This window comes from Phyllobates terribilis, unplaced genomic scaffold (assembly GCF_046119375.1).
Source record: "Phyllobates terribilis strain yellow unplaced genomic scaffold, ASM4611937v1 Scaffold_538__1_contigs__length_1162401, whole genome shotgun sequence".
Classification (NCBI taxonomy): Eukaryota; Metazoa; Chordata; class Amphibia; order Anura; family Dendrobatidae; genus Phyllobates; species Phyllobates terribilis.
In genome coordinates, this window is record NW_027363298.1 from 1,037,865 (window position 1) to 1,051,360 (window position 13,496).

The following is a 13,496-nucleotide window of genomic DNA, read 5'->3' on the forward strand; positions in this document are numbered from 1 at the left end:
AAAGCAAAGCCAAAGAGTCCATCCCAAAATCCGACAAACAAGCAAAATGAACAAAAAACATTGAATTCAATTCTTTCTGATTTTAGAAACTGCATTAAAGAAGGGGTGCACCGGTCCTGGAGATACTGCAATACCAGGTCAATGCGTGGAGTGGACAGAGCAAGCTCTTTTTCCATCTCCCTGTTCTAAAAATCCATTTAATATATGGTCCCCAGATAGGGGACGTATCAGATATTAAACTGATAAGAACAGATACTACACTTGATCTTAGCCAAAAGGCCGAGAAGCGATAACCAGAATTGGTTTCAAACTACGGAGCCACCCAAGGATCCTGAAAAGTCCATTTGTGGAGATGAGCTCCTGGACTCCCGTTAAGAAGACATGTTGTCAACCTCTAGATCCCTTACATGCCTGCACTTTTCGGCTTGCTGCTGCTGCAATCCACGCGTTTTAGATCTGCATAACTCCACCTCTTTAAACACAGCACCTTCACCCCCTGCTGTTCCCACCCGCCTCAACACCGTTGGAAGGGAGGAGAACCAATTAAGGCGGGGGGTGGGGTGGAACGAGCAGCTGTCTACCCTTAGCAGGAGGGCTCCTGATTACATACCTCTCCTGCTGCTGCTGCTGCTGGCTGTCCAGCAGCAGACTGAAGGTGGCTGCTGCTGTGCACAGGTATATAAAGGCTCAGAGCCTATTATGACACGCGCAGCCAGCGTTCCATTGCCACATTCCATCTACTGCAGGCAGGATACCTGGCTGGCTGAATGTCGCTGAGAAGCTCACAGAGACCGCCATAAGCAACAGTTTAACAGAATGCCACAGACTAATCAACCAAACTTTTTGGGTTGGGTTCTCTTTTATAGTCTGCAGGCATTAAATGAAAGAAGTCAGTGTTCCAGCAGAAGGAGACAACGTTTCAGAAAAGGCATTGTAGCAAACCAAAAAAGAAATTTTAAGCGCAGCAGAGTAACCAGCGCACATACCTGTTAGCTCAGGTGAGTTTAAAAGGCTGCTGTTGATAACAAGGGCATTTGCTAAATAGATGGTGTGTGTGCAACAATATACTGAAAGGTCAATTATATTGTGCAGCTTATCTCACCACCTGTAGTTATTTAGGTGAAAGCTCCAAAATGCTTGCCTAATATGTCTGTTTATCCAAAAGGAAGTAAAAAGGGAGAGCTAGAAAGATAGCATTGCATCACATTACATGGCAATGCAATGCACAGTTGCTGAAGTTGAACCAAAATGAGCTTGTAATCTGGCTTCTGCAACTTTGAACATGAAAAATCCAATGAGGAGAAGAAAAGCAAAGCCAAAGAGTCCATCCCAAAATCCGACAAACAAGCAAAATGAACAAAAAACATTGAATTCAATTCTTTCTGATTTTAGAAACTGCATTAAAGAAGGGGTGCACCGGTCCTGGAGATACTGCAATACCAGGTCAATGCGTGGAGTGGACAGAGCAAGCTCTTTTTCCATCTCCCTGTTCTAAAAATCCATTTAATATATGGTCCCCAGATAGGGGACGTATCAGATATTAAACTGATAAGAACAGATACTACACTTGATCTTAGCCAAAAGGCCGAGAAGCGATAACCAGAATTGGTTTCAAACTACGGAGCCACCCAAGGATCCTGAAAAGTCCATTTGTGGAGATGAGCTCCTGGACTCCCGTTAAGAAGACATGTTGTCAACCTCTAGATCCCTTACATGCCTGCACTTTTCGGCTTGCTGCTGCTGCAATCCACGCGTTTTAGATCTGCATAACTCCACCTCTTTAAACACAGCACCTTCACCCCCTGCTGTTCCCACCCGCCTCAACACCGTTGGAAGGGAGGAGAACCAATTAAGGCGGGGGGTGGGGTGGAACGAGCAGCTGTCTACCCTTAGCAGGAGGGCTCCTGATTACATACCTCTCCTGCTGCTGCTGCTGCTGGCTGTCCAGCAGCAGACTGAAGGTGGCTGCTGCTGTGCACAGGTATATAAAGGCTCAGAACCTATTATGACACGCGCAGCCAGCGTTCCATTGCCACATTCCATCTACTGCAGGCAGGATACCTGGCTGGCTGAATGTCGCTGAGAAGCTCACAGAGACCGCCATAAGCAACAGTTTAACAGAATGCCACAGACTAATCAACCAAACTTTTTGGGTTGGGTTCTCTTTTATAGTCTGCAGGCATTAAATGAAAGAAGTCAGTGTTCCAGCAGAAGGAGACAACGTTTCAGAAAAGGCATTGTAGCAAACCAAAAAAGAAATTTTAAGCGCAGCAGAGTAACCAGCGCACATACCTGTTAGCTCAGGTGAGTTTAAAAGGCTGCTGTTGATAACAAGGGCATTTGCTAAATAGATGGTGTGTGTGCAACAATATACTGAAAGGTCAATTATATTGTGCAGCTTATCTCACCACCTGTAGTTATTTAGGTGAAAGCTCCAAAATGCTTGCCTAATATGTCTGTTTATCCAAAAGGAAGTAAAAAGGGAGAGCTAGAAAGATAGCATTGCATCACATTACATGGCAATGCAATGCACAGTTGCTGAAGTTGAACCAAAATGAGCTTGTAATCTGGCTTCTGCAAATTTGAACATGAAAAATCCAATGAGGAGAAGAAAAGCAAAGCCAAAGAGTCCATCCCAAAATCCGACAAACAAGCAAAATGAACAAAAAACATTGAATTCAATTCTTTCTGATTTTAGAAACTGCATTAAAGAAGGGGTGCACCGGTCCTGGAGATACTGCAATACCAGGTCAATGTGTGGAGTGGACAGAGCAAGCTCTTTTTCCATCTCCCTGTTCTAAAAATCCATTTAATATATGGTCCCCAGATAGGGGACGTATCAGATATTAAACTGATAAGAACAGATTTTTTTTTTTTTTAATTTGGCTATCCCCCACATGGGGATAAAAACCGTTTATTTAAAATTTAACAAATTACAGAAATAAAACCATTACATCCACATTACACTTTCGGGACTTCAAAGAAAAATAAAAATTCCATCACAGCAAATTTTACAAGACTTCAAATATTCCATAGGTTAAAAAGCCATTTGCCTGCCAATGTTACATTCTTTTTCCTGTCCAATAAATAGTATATGTACATTTCACTTTTACAAAAGGCTAAAACATCATCTACTGGTAACATTTCATGTTTAAAAACAGCAATATTTCTAGCATTCCAGAGCGCTATCTTGGCACAATTCACTGTCTTCCACGCCATTATTTTTTGGTCCATTGTTGGGCATTCCAGAAGACCATATAACACTGATGCAAAATTAAAGTCCTTGAGGTCCACCATTTTCTCCAGCAGGGGGATTAATCTTCTCCAGAACTCTTTAGCAAAAGCACAAGTCCATAAAAGATGCTTCACTGTCTCTTCTTCTTGACAACCTTCTCTTGGGCAGATGGCAGACCTCACAAAACCTCTTCTGTACTGGAATGCCCGGCAAGGAAGACAGTGGTGTGCGCAGCTCCAAGACATGTCTTTCTGTACATTAAAAAGATAAGGGGCGTTAATCATTTTCCATATGTGTACAGTTTTGTCATCATCATAACGTTCAATATCACACAACGTCACATCAGTACTAATTTGTTTGAGTAGTGTCTTGCTGTTACATAGATCCCCTGTCTGTTTCTTATTCAAATTAAAATCAAGAATAATTTTCTTTAAAATCTCATAATGTGCAGGTAGGTTAAAAGCATAAGGAAAGGATAAAACCGTTTCAAACCAACCAAACCTTCTCATGAGAAAACCAGTGTTAAAACGCATAAAATAGGAAAGGTAATTATCTTTAAAAAGGGTTTTAAAACAGAAACAGAAAAAATGTATTAAAAGAAACTTATCTAAAACAGGGAAATCTTTCCCACCTTTAACCTTTGGCTTTGTCACAATTTCTCTTTTGAGTTTCTCCATTTTTGAGCCCCAAAAAAAGGTAAAACATACTTTTGTAATTCGTTTCAACAAATTTGTAGGAGGGGGGAACACCAAACTAAGATATAACAGGATAGGTAATATCACCATTTTTACAATCAGAACTTTACCTTCCATTGACAGCTTTCTCATATTCCACATGCAGATTTTCTGATTAATTTTCTGTGCTGCCGCATCCCAGCTATTAAAACCATTATTAGATTCATTAAAAGAAACACCTAAAATAGTAATGGAATCTGTAACTGCAATTGGTACATCATGTAAACTCATTCCCCCGACATTTAAAATATTACATTTAGTAAGATTAATTTTAAAACCGGAAACTGTACAAAAAGACTGAATTTGGCTTATCGTTTTTTGTATTGAAGGTACATCACATCCAAACACTGCTACATCATCCATATAGCTTACAACTTTAACTTGTAGACCGTTCCCTCCGGGTAAGGGTACTCCACATATTTGCTTATCCTGGCGTATTGTACATAAAAGGGGTTCTATAGCACATATAAAAAGCAGGGGGGACAAAGGGCAACCCTGCTTCACCCCTGATTTTAAAACTACCTCTTTTGTTTTAAAACCATTAACTAAAATCTTACTCGTACAATCATTATAAAAAGCTTTAAGAGACAATAAAAACCCACCCGGAATGCCCATTTTTTCTAAAACTTTAAAAAGATAAAAATGAGACACGCGGTCAAAAGCTTTCTCAAAATCCACCGCTAGGATTGACATCTTTGTCTTTCTGGTTTTTACATCTTCAATACAATCTTTCACCAGGTTTAAATTGTCCCAGATACTACGCCCAGGTACCCCGCATACCTGATTTGCATGAATTACTTTATGTATCACTTTTTTCAACCGATTTGCACAGATTTTAGCCATAATTTTGTAATCACTATTTAAAAGAGTTATCGGCCTCCAGTTTTTAAGATCCGTTTTGTCACCTTTTTTGTATAGTAGTGATACCTCACCTTTCTTCCATGAGTTGAGTAAAACCTTATTATTAAAAACTTCGGAAAACAAATTAAACAAATCATCTTTTAAAATATCATAAAAACTTATATAAAACTCTATGGGGATACCATCAGGGCCCGGCACTTTACCATTTTTAAAACTCTTCATGGTTTCTAAAATCTCTTCCTCACATAGAGGTTGGGATAAAAAACTTTGGGCATCAGCATCTAGGGTGGACTTGATCTCCCCCAGGAAAGTGTGTATTAAATCATGGTCTACAGTTTTTACATTAAAAAGATCATTAAAATAGACATTTACCTTATCCAATATAACGTTGATATTATTATCTCCATCTATGTTATCAATTATTGTTTTCGCCTGTTTGTTTTTCTTAAAAAAATACCTGGAACAAGTCTCATCCTCTTCTACGTGTTTTACCTTTGAACGAAAAATCAGTTCTTTTCCTTTTTGTTCCAACCACTTTGAAATTTCTCCTTTAAGACTCAATATATCATTACCTACATCCAGACCATTGTCTTTGAATTTGTACAATGTCTGTAACCTGATATTAAGAAAATTATAGATCTCAAACTTTTCTTTAGCTTTTTGTATGCTTTTCTTTATAAAGAAATCTTTAATGCTTATTTTCATTCTATCCCACCAGGAGCTAAAAGAAATATTGGGGTTTTTCCTTTTTCTACAGTTTACATAAAACTCAATAAAATCCGATAAAATTTGTGGATCTTTTAAAAGGGACACATTCAGTTTCCAAGATTTCTTACCACATTTCTTCTTTCCATTAATCCTCACTCTAAAAGATAAAACCTTGTGATCTGAGAGAATATTAGTTAAAACTTCACATTTCACTGGCAGTATTTTTTCTGAACCTAAAACAAAATCTATCCTGGAGCTACATGTAGAATTGCTCCAGGTGAAACCAGCGTCTATAGGGCTATCCTTGTTACATTCTTTATACACATCAGTTAATTTACAATCATTTATAATATTGCTTAACATTCCAGACGTTTTGTCATAATTTCTACTCACGGAACCGGAGCGTCGGCTTTCGCCTTTTAAAATACAATTAAAATCACCTGCCAGGATAAAAGGTTCTGAAATGTTAATAAATAAAGGTAAAATTTCCAGCATATCAGCCCTTTCATTTTTATCAGGTGACCCATAAAAATTTAAAAACTGCCATCTTGTCCCATCAATAAAAGCCTTAACTAAAAGAATACGACCCGGTAAAATATCTTGGATAAAATCAATAGACACATTTCCCTTAAAAAGTATAGCTACCCCGGCTGATCCGGTTGCATTTGATCCAGACCAGACCGATGGACCATGTTTCCACTCTTCCTTATATTTTTTGTAAGAAATCTTATGAGGGATATGACATTCTTGTAAAAAGAAAACAGAAGCTGTAAAACAGGTTAAAAAATGTAAAACAGTAGCTCTTCTGGTCTTGGATCCTATGCCTCTCACATTGAGGGAAACACCACTAATGTCAGCCATCATAACAAATGGTTAGGAAGAAACAAAAACTGGACTTTACCTATCCGATGGACGGATCAGACCACTTGGACTTTCACCAACGCCCTCTTCTGAATCCACCGTTATCAAAGAGTCTTCATCATCGGAGAAGGAACATTCACTTAAATTAAGACCCGACGCTACTGGGGTGTAGCTCGGAAGGATATTGTGAGAAAGGTTACACTGGGTCTCCATAGGCTGACCATTTAGGTCCTCGTCAGGTGGGTCTCCGAGAGGCTCCGCACTCCCCTGCTGACCCGCAGAGGGTCGTAACACAGGGGCAGGCTGCGCACATGGCGGAGCCTCAGAGTCCCCGGAGGCAGCCAGGTTCGGGGCCCCACCTGGGGCAGCAGAGCTCCGGGACCTCGGGATTCCAGAGTCTACACCCCCGTGAGGGGATGTATCCATCTCCTCCCTATTAGCCACCTCCACGGAACCATTCTTTTTCTTATTATGAGACCTCACCAAATGCCACGTACCGCCCTCGCTCTCGTGAGACCCAGTGGGAATTTTGGGCTCGGTGTCAGCCTTTTGGCGTTCTTTTTTGGCCTTACCGACCGTCCCTTTATGATCTTTCTCAGCCTTCCTTTTAGCCTCCTTATGGTCTTTCAGCCAGCTCCTGGGCTCCTGTGAGTTACCTGTCATTGACTCGGAGGGATTGTTACTAGTCGAAGCGCCCTTATCACCTCCCGAGGCTCCAGGTTGCTGTTCCTCCTCCTGAGGGGTGGTCTGATTGGCCCGTCCATTCCCGGATGTCTTGGACTTCTCCTTTTGTTTTTGTTCATCCTCTCTGAACCTGTGAGGGCAAGAAAAATAGAAATGACCAGGTGTCCGACAAAAAGAGCATTTTTTTTCATTTGGGCACTCCTTTGTGTCATGTTCAGTACTGGCACAATTTCTACAAGTGGCACCACAACTATCCTTAGAGTGCCCATAGAGACCACAATACCTACAGAAAAGTGGCATTCCTGAGAAAAAAAAATCCCCATTAGTTTGCCCTATTTTAAATCGAGCTGGAGGAAGTCTCACACCTCCAGGGAATTTAGGGTCTCTTTCACATTTTACTAAAAACTTCCATTTTGAGGTCCAGATGTTAAACTCATTCAACACTTTCCCAATCAATTTCACACTTTTAAAATAAACTGACAAAAAGGAAATAACCTCTGGTGCTGTTATGAAGGGTGAGAAGATTTTCACAACCACCATCTTTACCTCATCCAGGACGTGCTCGATGATCTGAATCCCTTTTAGACCAGGGCTATTTTCTACCGACTTAACTCTGGACAAAACATCTTTGAAAATACCTTCGCCAGTAAAGGTTACATCATAATCTCCACGTCGAGGATAATCCTGGATAGAAAGGATTTCGTTGGTTCTGACGTGGAGCAGTTTCTCAAGCACATCCTGGACTACATATCCCAGATTCCGCATATCGGAACCACCAGCCGTAAAGCGGACCCTTATGGTGTTCTTAAGCCTCGCATATAGAGGCACGAGGTTGGGGTCAACCTCCATGGTATGGCGCAACAAAATGCAAATTGCAACCGCCTGCAATCTGCGCCTTCAGAGCTTTGAGATAAAGCACCTGAAGGCTGGGGGATCGCTGCCCGTTACCCTAGGACTAATCCCTCTCCCTAATAGCAGCAGGCAGGTGAAGCCCACCGAAGTGGACGATCCTGCCAGGCCAAGGAGAGGGGTACCTGAGTGCCCTTCAACTGAAACCTCCTGCTGTGAAGCACTTGGTCTCAGCCAAAAGGCCGAGAAGCGATAACCAGAATTGGTTTCAAACTACGGAGCCACCCAAGGATCCTGAAAAGTCCATTTGTGGAGATGAGCTCCTGGACTCCCGTTAAGAAGACATGTTGTCAACCTCTAGATCCCTTACATGCCTGCACTTTTCGGCTTGCTGCTGCTGCAATCCACGCGGTTTAGATCTGCATAACTCCACCTCTTTAAACACAGCACCTTCACCCCCTGCTGTTCCCACCCGCCTCAACACCGTTGGAAGGGAGGAGAACCAATTAAGGCGGGGGGTGGGGTGGAACGAGCAGCTGTCTACCCTTAGCAGGAGGGCTCCTGATTACATACCTCTCCTGCTGCTGCTGCTGCTGGCTGTCCAGCAGCAGACTGAAGGTGGCTGCTGCTGTGCACAGGTATATAAAGGCTCAGAGCCTATTATGACACGCGCAGCCAGCGTTCCATTGCCACATTCCATCTACTGCAGGCAGGATACCTGGCTGGCTGAATGTCGCTGAGAAGCTCACAGAGACCGCCATAAGCAACAGTTTAACAGAATGCCACAGACTAATCAACCAAACTTTTTGGGTTGGGTTCTCTTTTATAGTCTGCAGGCATTAAATGAAAGAAGTCAGTGTTCCAGCAGAAGGAGACAACGTTTCAGAAAAGGCATTGTAGCAAACCAAAAAAGAAATTTTAAGCGCAGCAGAGTAACCAGCGCACATACCTGTTAGCTCAGGTGAGTTTAAAAGGCTGCTGTTGATAACAAGGGCATTTGCTAAATAGATGGTGTGTGTGCAACAATATACTGAAAGGTCAATTATATTGTGCAGCTTATCTCACCACCTGTAGTTATTTAGGTGAAAGCTCCAAAATGCTTGCCTAATATGTCTGTTTATCCAAAAGGAAGTAAAAAGGGAGAGCTAGAAAGATAGCATTGCATCACATTACATGGCAATGCAATGCACAGTTGCTGAAGTTGAACCAAAATGAGCTTGTAATCTGGCTTCTGCAACTTTGAACATGAAAAATCCAATGAGGAGAAGAAAAGCAAAGCCAAAGAGTCCATCCCAAAATCCGACAAACAAGCAAAATGAACAAAAAACATTGAATTCAATTCTTTCTGATTTTAGAAACTGCATTAAAGAAGGGGTGCACCGGTCCTGGAGATACTGCAATACCAGGTCAATGCGTGGAGTGGACAGAGCAAGCTCTTTTTCCATCTCCCTGTTCTAAAAATCCATTTAATATATGGTCCCCAGATAGGGGACGTATCAGATATTAAACTGATAAGAACAGATACTACACTTGATCTTAGCCAAAAGGCCGAGAAGCGATAACCAGAATTGGTTTCAAACTACGGAGCCACCCAAGGATCCTGAAAAGTCCATTTGTGGAGATGAGCTCCTGGACTCCCGTTAAGAAGACATGTTGTCAACCTTTAGATCCCTTACATGCCTGCACTTTTCGGCTTGCTGCTGCTGCAATCCACGCGTTTTAGATCTGCATAACTCCACCTCTTTAAACACAGCACCTTCACCCCCTGCTGTTCCCACCCGCCTCAACACCGTTGGAAGGGAGGAGAACCAATTAAGGCGGGGGGTGGGGTGGAACGAGCAGCTGTCTACCCTTAGCAGGAGGGCTCCTGATTACATACCTCTCCTGCTGCTGCTGCTGCTGGCTGTCCAGCAGCAGACTGAAGGTGGCTGCTGCTGTGCACAGGTATATAAAGGCTCAGAGCCTATTATGACACGCGCAGCCAGCGTTCCATTGCCACATTCCATCTACTGCAGGCAGGATACCTGGCTGGCTGAATGTCGCTGAGAAGCTCACAGAGACCGCCATAAGCAACAGTTTAACAGAATGCCACAGACTAATCAACCAAACTTTTTGGGTTGGGTTCTCTTTTATAGTCTGCAGGCATTAAATGAAAGAAGTCAGTGTTCCAGCAGAAGGAGACAACGTTTCAGAAAAGGCATTGTAGCAAACCAAAAAAGAAATTTTAAGCGCAGCAGAGTAACCAGCGCACATACCTGTTAGCTCAGGTGAGTTTAAAAGGCTGCTGTTGATAACAAGGGCATTTGCTAAATAGATGGTGTGTGTGCAACAATATACTGAAAGGTCAATTATATTGTGCAGCTTATCTCACCACCTGTAGTTATTTAGGTGAAAGCTCCAAAATGCTTGCCTAATATGTCTGTTTATCCAAAAGGAAGTAAAAAGGGAGAGCTAGAAAGATAGCATTGCATCACATTACATGGCAATGCAATGCACAGTTGCTGAAGTTGAACCAAAATGAGCTTGTAATCTGGCTTCTGCAACTTTGAACATGAAAAATCCAATGAGGAGAAGAAAAGCAAAGCCAAAGAGTCCATCCCAAAATCCGACAAACAAGCAAAATGAACAAAAAACATTGAATTCAATTCTTTCTGATTTTAGAAACTGCATTAAAGAAGGGGTGCACCGGTCCTGGAGATACTGCAATACCAGGTCAATGCGTGGAGTGGACAGAGCAAGCTCTTTTTCCATCTCCCTGTTCTAAAAATCCATTTAATATATGGTCCCCAGATAGGGGACGTATCAGATATTAAACTGATAAGAACAGATACTACACTTGATCTTAGCCAAAAGGCCGAGAAGCGATAACCAGAATTGGTTTCAAACTACGGAGCCACCCAAGGATCCTGAAAAGTCCATTTGTGGAGATGAGCTCCTGGACTCCCGTTAAGAAGACATGTTGTCAACCTCTAGATCCCTTACATGCCTGCACTTTTCGGCTTGCTGCTGCTGCAATCCACGCGTTTTAGATCTGCATAACTCCACCTCTTTAAACACAGCACCTTCACCCCCTGCTGTTCCCACCCGCCTCAACACCGTTGGAAGGGAGGAGAACCAATTAAGGCGGGGGGTGGGGTGGAACGAGCAGCTGTCTACCCTTAGCAGGAGGGCTCCTGATTACATACCTCTCCTGCTGCTGCTGCTGCTGGCTGTCCAGCAGCAGACTGAAGGTGGCTGCTGCTGTGCACAGGTATATAAAGGCTCAGAGCCTATTATGACACGCGCAGCCAGCGTTCCATTGCCACATTCCATCTACTGCAGGCAGGATACCTGGCTGGCTGAATGTCGCTGAGAAGCTCACAGAGACCGCCATAAGCAACAGTTTAACAGAATGCCACAGACTAATCAACCAAACTTTTTGGGTTGGGTTCTCTTTTATAGTCTGCAGGCATTAAATGAAAGAAGTCAGTGTTCCAGCAGAAGGAGACAACGTTTCAGAAAAGGCATTGTAGCAAACCAAAAAAGAAATTTTAAGCGCAGCAGAGTAACCAGCGCACATACCTGTTAGCTCAGGTGAGTTTAAAAGGCTGCTGTTGATAACAAGGGCATTTGCTAAATAGATGGTGTGTGTGCAACAATATACTGAAAGGTCAATTATATTGTGCAGCTTATCTCACCACCTGTAGTTATTTAGGTGAAAGCTCCAAAATGCTTGCCTAATATGTCTGTTTATCCAAAAGGAAGTAAAAAGGGAGAGCTAGAAAGATAGCATTGCATCACATTACATGGCAATGCAATGCACAGTTGCTGAAGTTGAACCAAAATGAGCTTGTAATCTGGCTTCTGCAACTTTGAACATGAAAAATCCAATGAGGAGAAGAAAAGCAAAGCCAAAGAGTCCATCCCAAAATCCGACAAACAAGCAAAATGAACAAAAAACATTGAATTCAATTCTTTCTGATTTTAGAAACTGCATTAAAGAAGGGGTGCACCGGTCCTGGAGATACTGCAATACCAGGTCAATGCGTGGAGTGGACAGAGCAAGCTCTTTTTCCATCTCCCTGTTCTAAAAATCCATTTAATATATGGTCCCCAGATAGGGGACGTATCAGATATTAAACTGATAAGAACAGATACTACACTTGATCTTAGCCAAAAGGCCGAGAAGCGATAACCAGAATTGGTTTCAAACTACGGAGCCACCCAAGGATCCTGAAAAGTCCATTTGTGGAGATGAGCTCCTGGACTCCCGTTAAGAAGACATGTTGTCAACCTCTAGATCCCTTACATGCCTGCACTTTTCGGCTTGCTGCTGCTGCAATCCACGCGTTTTAGATCTGCATAACTCCACCTCTTTAAACACAGCACCTTCACCCCCTGCTGTTCCCACCCGCCTCAACACCGTTGGAAGGGAGGAGAACCAATTAAGGCGGGGGGTGGGGTGGAACGAGCAGCTGTCTACCCTTAGCAGGAGGGCTCCTGATTACATACCTCTCCTGCTGCTGCTGCTGCTGGCTGTCCAGCAGCAGACTGAAGGTGGCTGCTGCTGTGCACAGGTATATAAAGGCTCAGAGCCTATTATGACACGCGCAGCCAGCGTTCCATTGCCACATTCCATCTACTGCAGGCAGGATACCTGGCTGGCTGAATGTCGCTGAGAAGCTCACAGAGACCGCCATAAGCAACAGTTTAACAGAATGCCACAGACTAATCAACCAAACTTTTTGGGTTGGGTTCTCTTTTATAGTCTGCAGGCATTAAATGAAAGAAGTCAGTGTTCCAGCAGAAGGAGACAACGTTTCAGAAAAGGCATTGTAGCAAACCAAAAAAGAAATTTTAAGCGCAGCAGAGTAACCAGCGCACATACCTGTTAGCTCAGGTGAGTTTAAAAGGCTGCTGTTGATAACAAGGGCATTTGCTAAATAGATGGTGTGTGTGCAACAATATACTGAAAGGTCAATTATATTGTGCAGCTTATCTCACCACCTGTAGTTATTTAGGTGAAAGCTCCAAAATGCTTGCCTAATATGTCTGTTTATCCAAAAGGAAGTAAAAAGGGAGAGCTAGAAAGATAGCATTGCATCACATTACATGGCAATGCAATGCACAGTTGCTGAAGTTGAACCAAAATGAGCTTGTAATCTGGCTTCTGCAACTTTGAACATGAAAAATCCAATGAGGAGAAGAAAAGCAAAGCCAAAGAGTCCATCCCAAAATCCGACAAACAAGCAAAATGAACAAAAAACATTGAATTCAATTCTTTCTGATTTTAGAAACTGCATTAAAGAAGGGGTGCACCGGTCCTGGAGATACTGCAATACCAGGTCAATGCGTGGAGTGGACAGAGCAAGCTCTTTTTCCATCTCCCTGTTCTAAAAATCCATTTAATATATGGTCCCCAGATAGGGGACGTATCAGATATTAAACTGATAAGAACAGATACTACACTTGATCTTAGCCAAAAGGCCGAGAAGCGATAACCAGAATTGGTTTCAAACTACGGAGCCACCCAAGGATCCTGAAAAGTCCATTTGTGGAGATGAGCTCCTGGACTCCCGTTAAGA

At 42.6% G+C, this 13,496-nt stretch overlaps 6 non-coding genes and 1 pseudogene across 6 annotated transcripts; all 7 read right to left on the bottom strand.

The window, feature by feature from the left end:
* Positions 1 to 100: 100 nt before the first annotated feature.
* On the bottom strand, positions 101 to 291 carry LOC141231592 (U2 spliceosomal RNA). Its single transcript, XR_012297906.1, has one exon. It is a non-coding gene; the product is annotated as a U2 spliceosomal RNA (small nuclear RNA).
* Positions 292 to 1,406: 1,115 nt separating this feature from the next.
* On the bottom strand, positions 1,407 to 1,597 carry LOC141231593 (U2 spliceosomal RNA). Its single transcript, XR_012297907.1, has one exon. It is a non-coding gene; the product is annotated as a U2 spliceosomal RNA (small nuclear RNA).
* A 1,115-nt stretch (positions 1,598 to 2,712) lies between these two features.
* On the bottom strand, positions 2,713 to 2,914 carry LOC141231854 (U2 spliceosomal RNA; annotated as a pseudogene).
* A 6,387-nt stretch (positions 2,915 to 9,301) lies between these two features.
* Positions 9,302 to 9,492, bottom strand: LOC141231594 (U2 spliceosomal RNA). The gene has a single exon (XR_012297908.1). It is a non-coding gene; the product is annotated as a U2 spliceosomal RNA (small nuclear RNA).
* Positions 9,493 to 10,607: 1,115 nt separating this feature from the next.
* On the bottom strand, positions 10,608 to 10,798 carry LOC141231595 (U2 spliceosomal RNA). Its single transcript, XR_012297909.1, has one exon. It is a non-coding gene; the product is annotated as a U2 spliceosomal RNA (small nuclear RNA).
* A 1,115-nt stretch (positions 10,799 to 11,913) lies between these two features.
* Positions 11,914 to 12,104, bottom strand: LOC141231596 (U2 spliceosomal RNA). Its single transcript, XR_012297910.1, has one exon. It is a non-coding gene; the product is annotated as a U2 spliceosomal RNA (small nuclear RNA).
* Positions 12,105 to 13,219: 1,115 nt separating this feature from the next.
* LOC141231597 (U2 spliceosomal RNA) lies at positions 13,220 to 13,410 on the bottom strand. The gene has a single exon (XR_012297911.1). It is a non-coding gene; the product is annotated as a U2 spliceosomal RNA (small nuclear RNA).
* Positions 13,411 to 13,496: the final 86 nt, after the last annotated feature.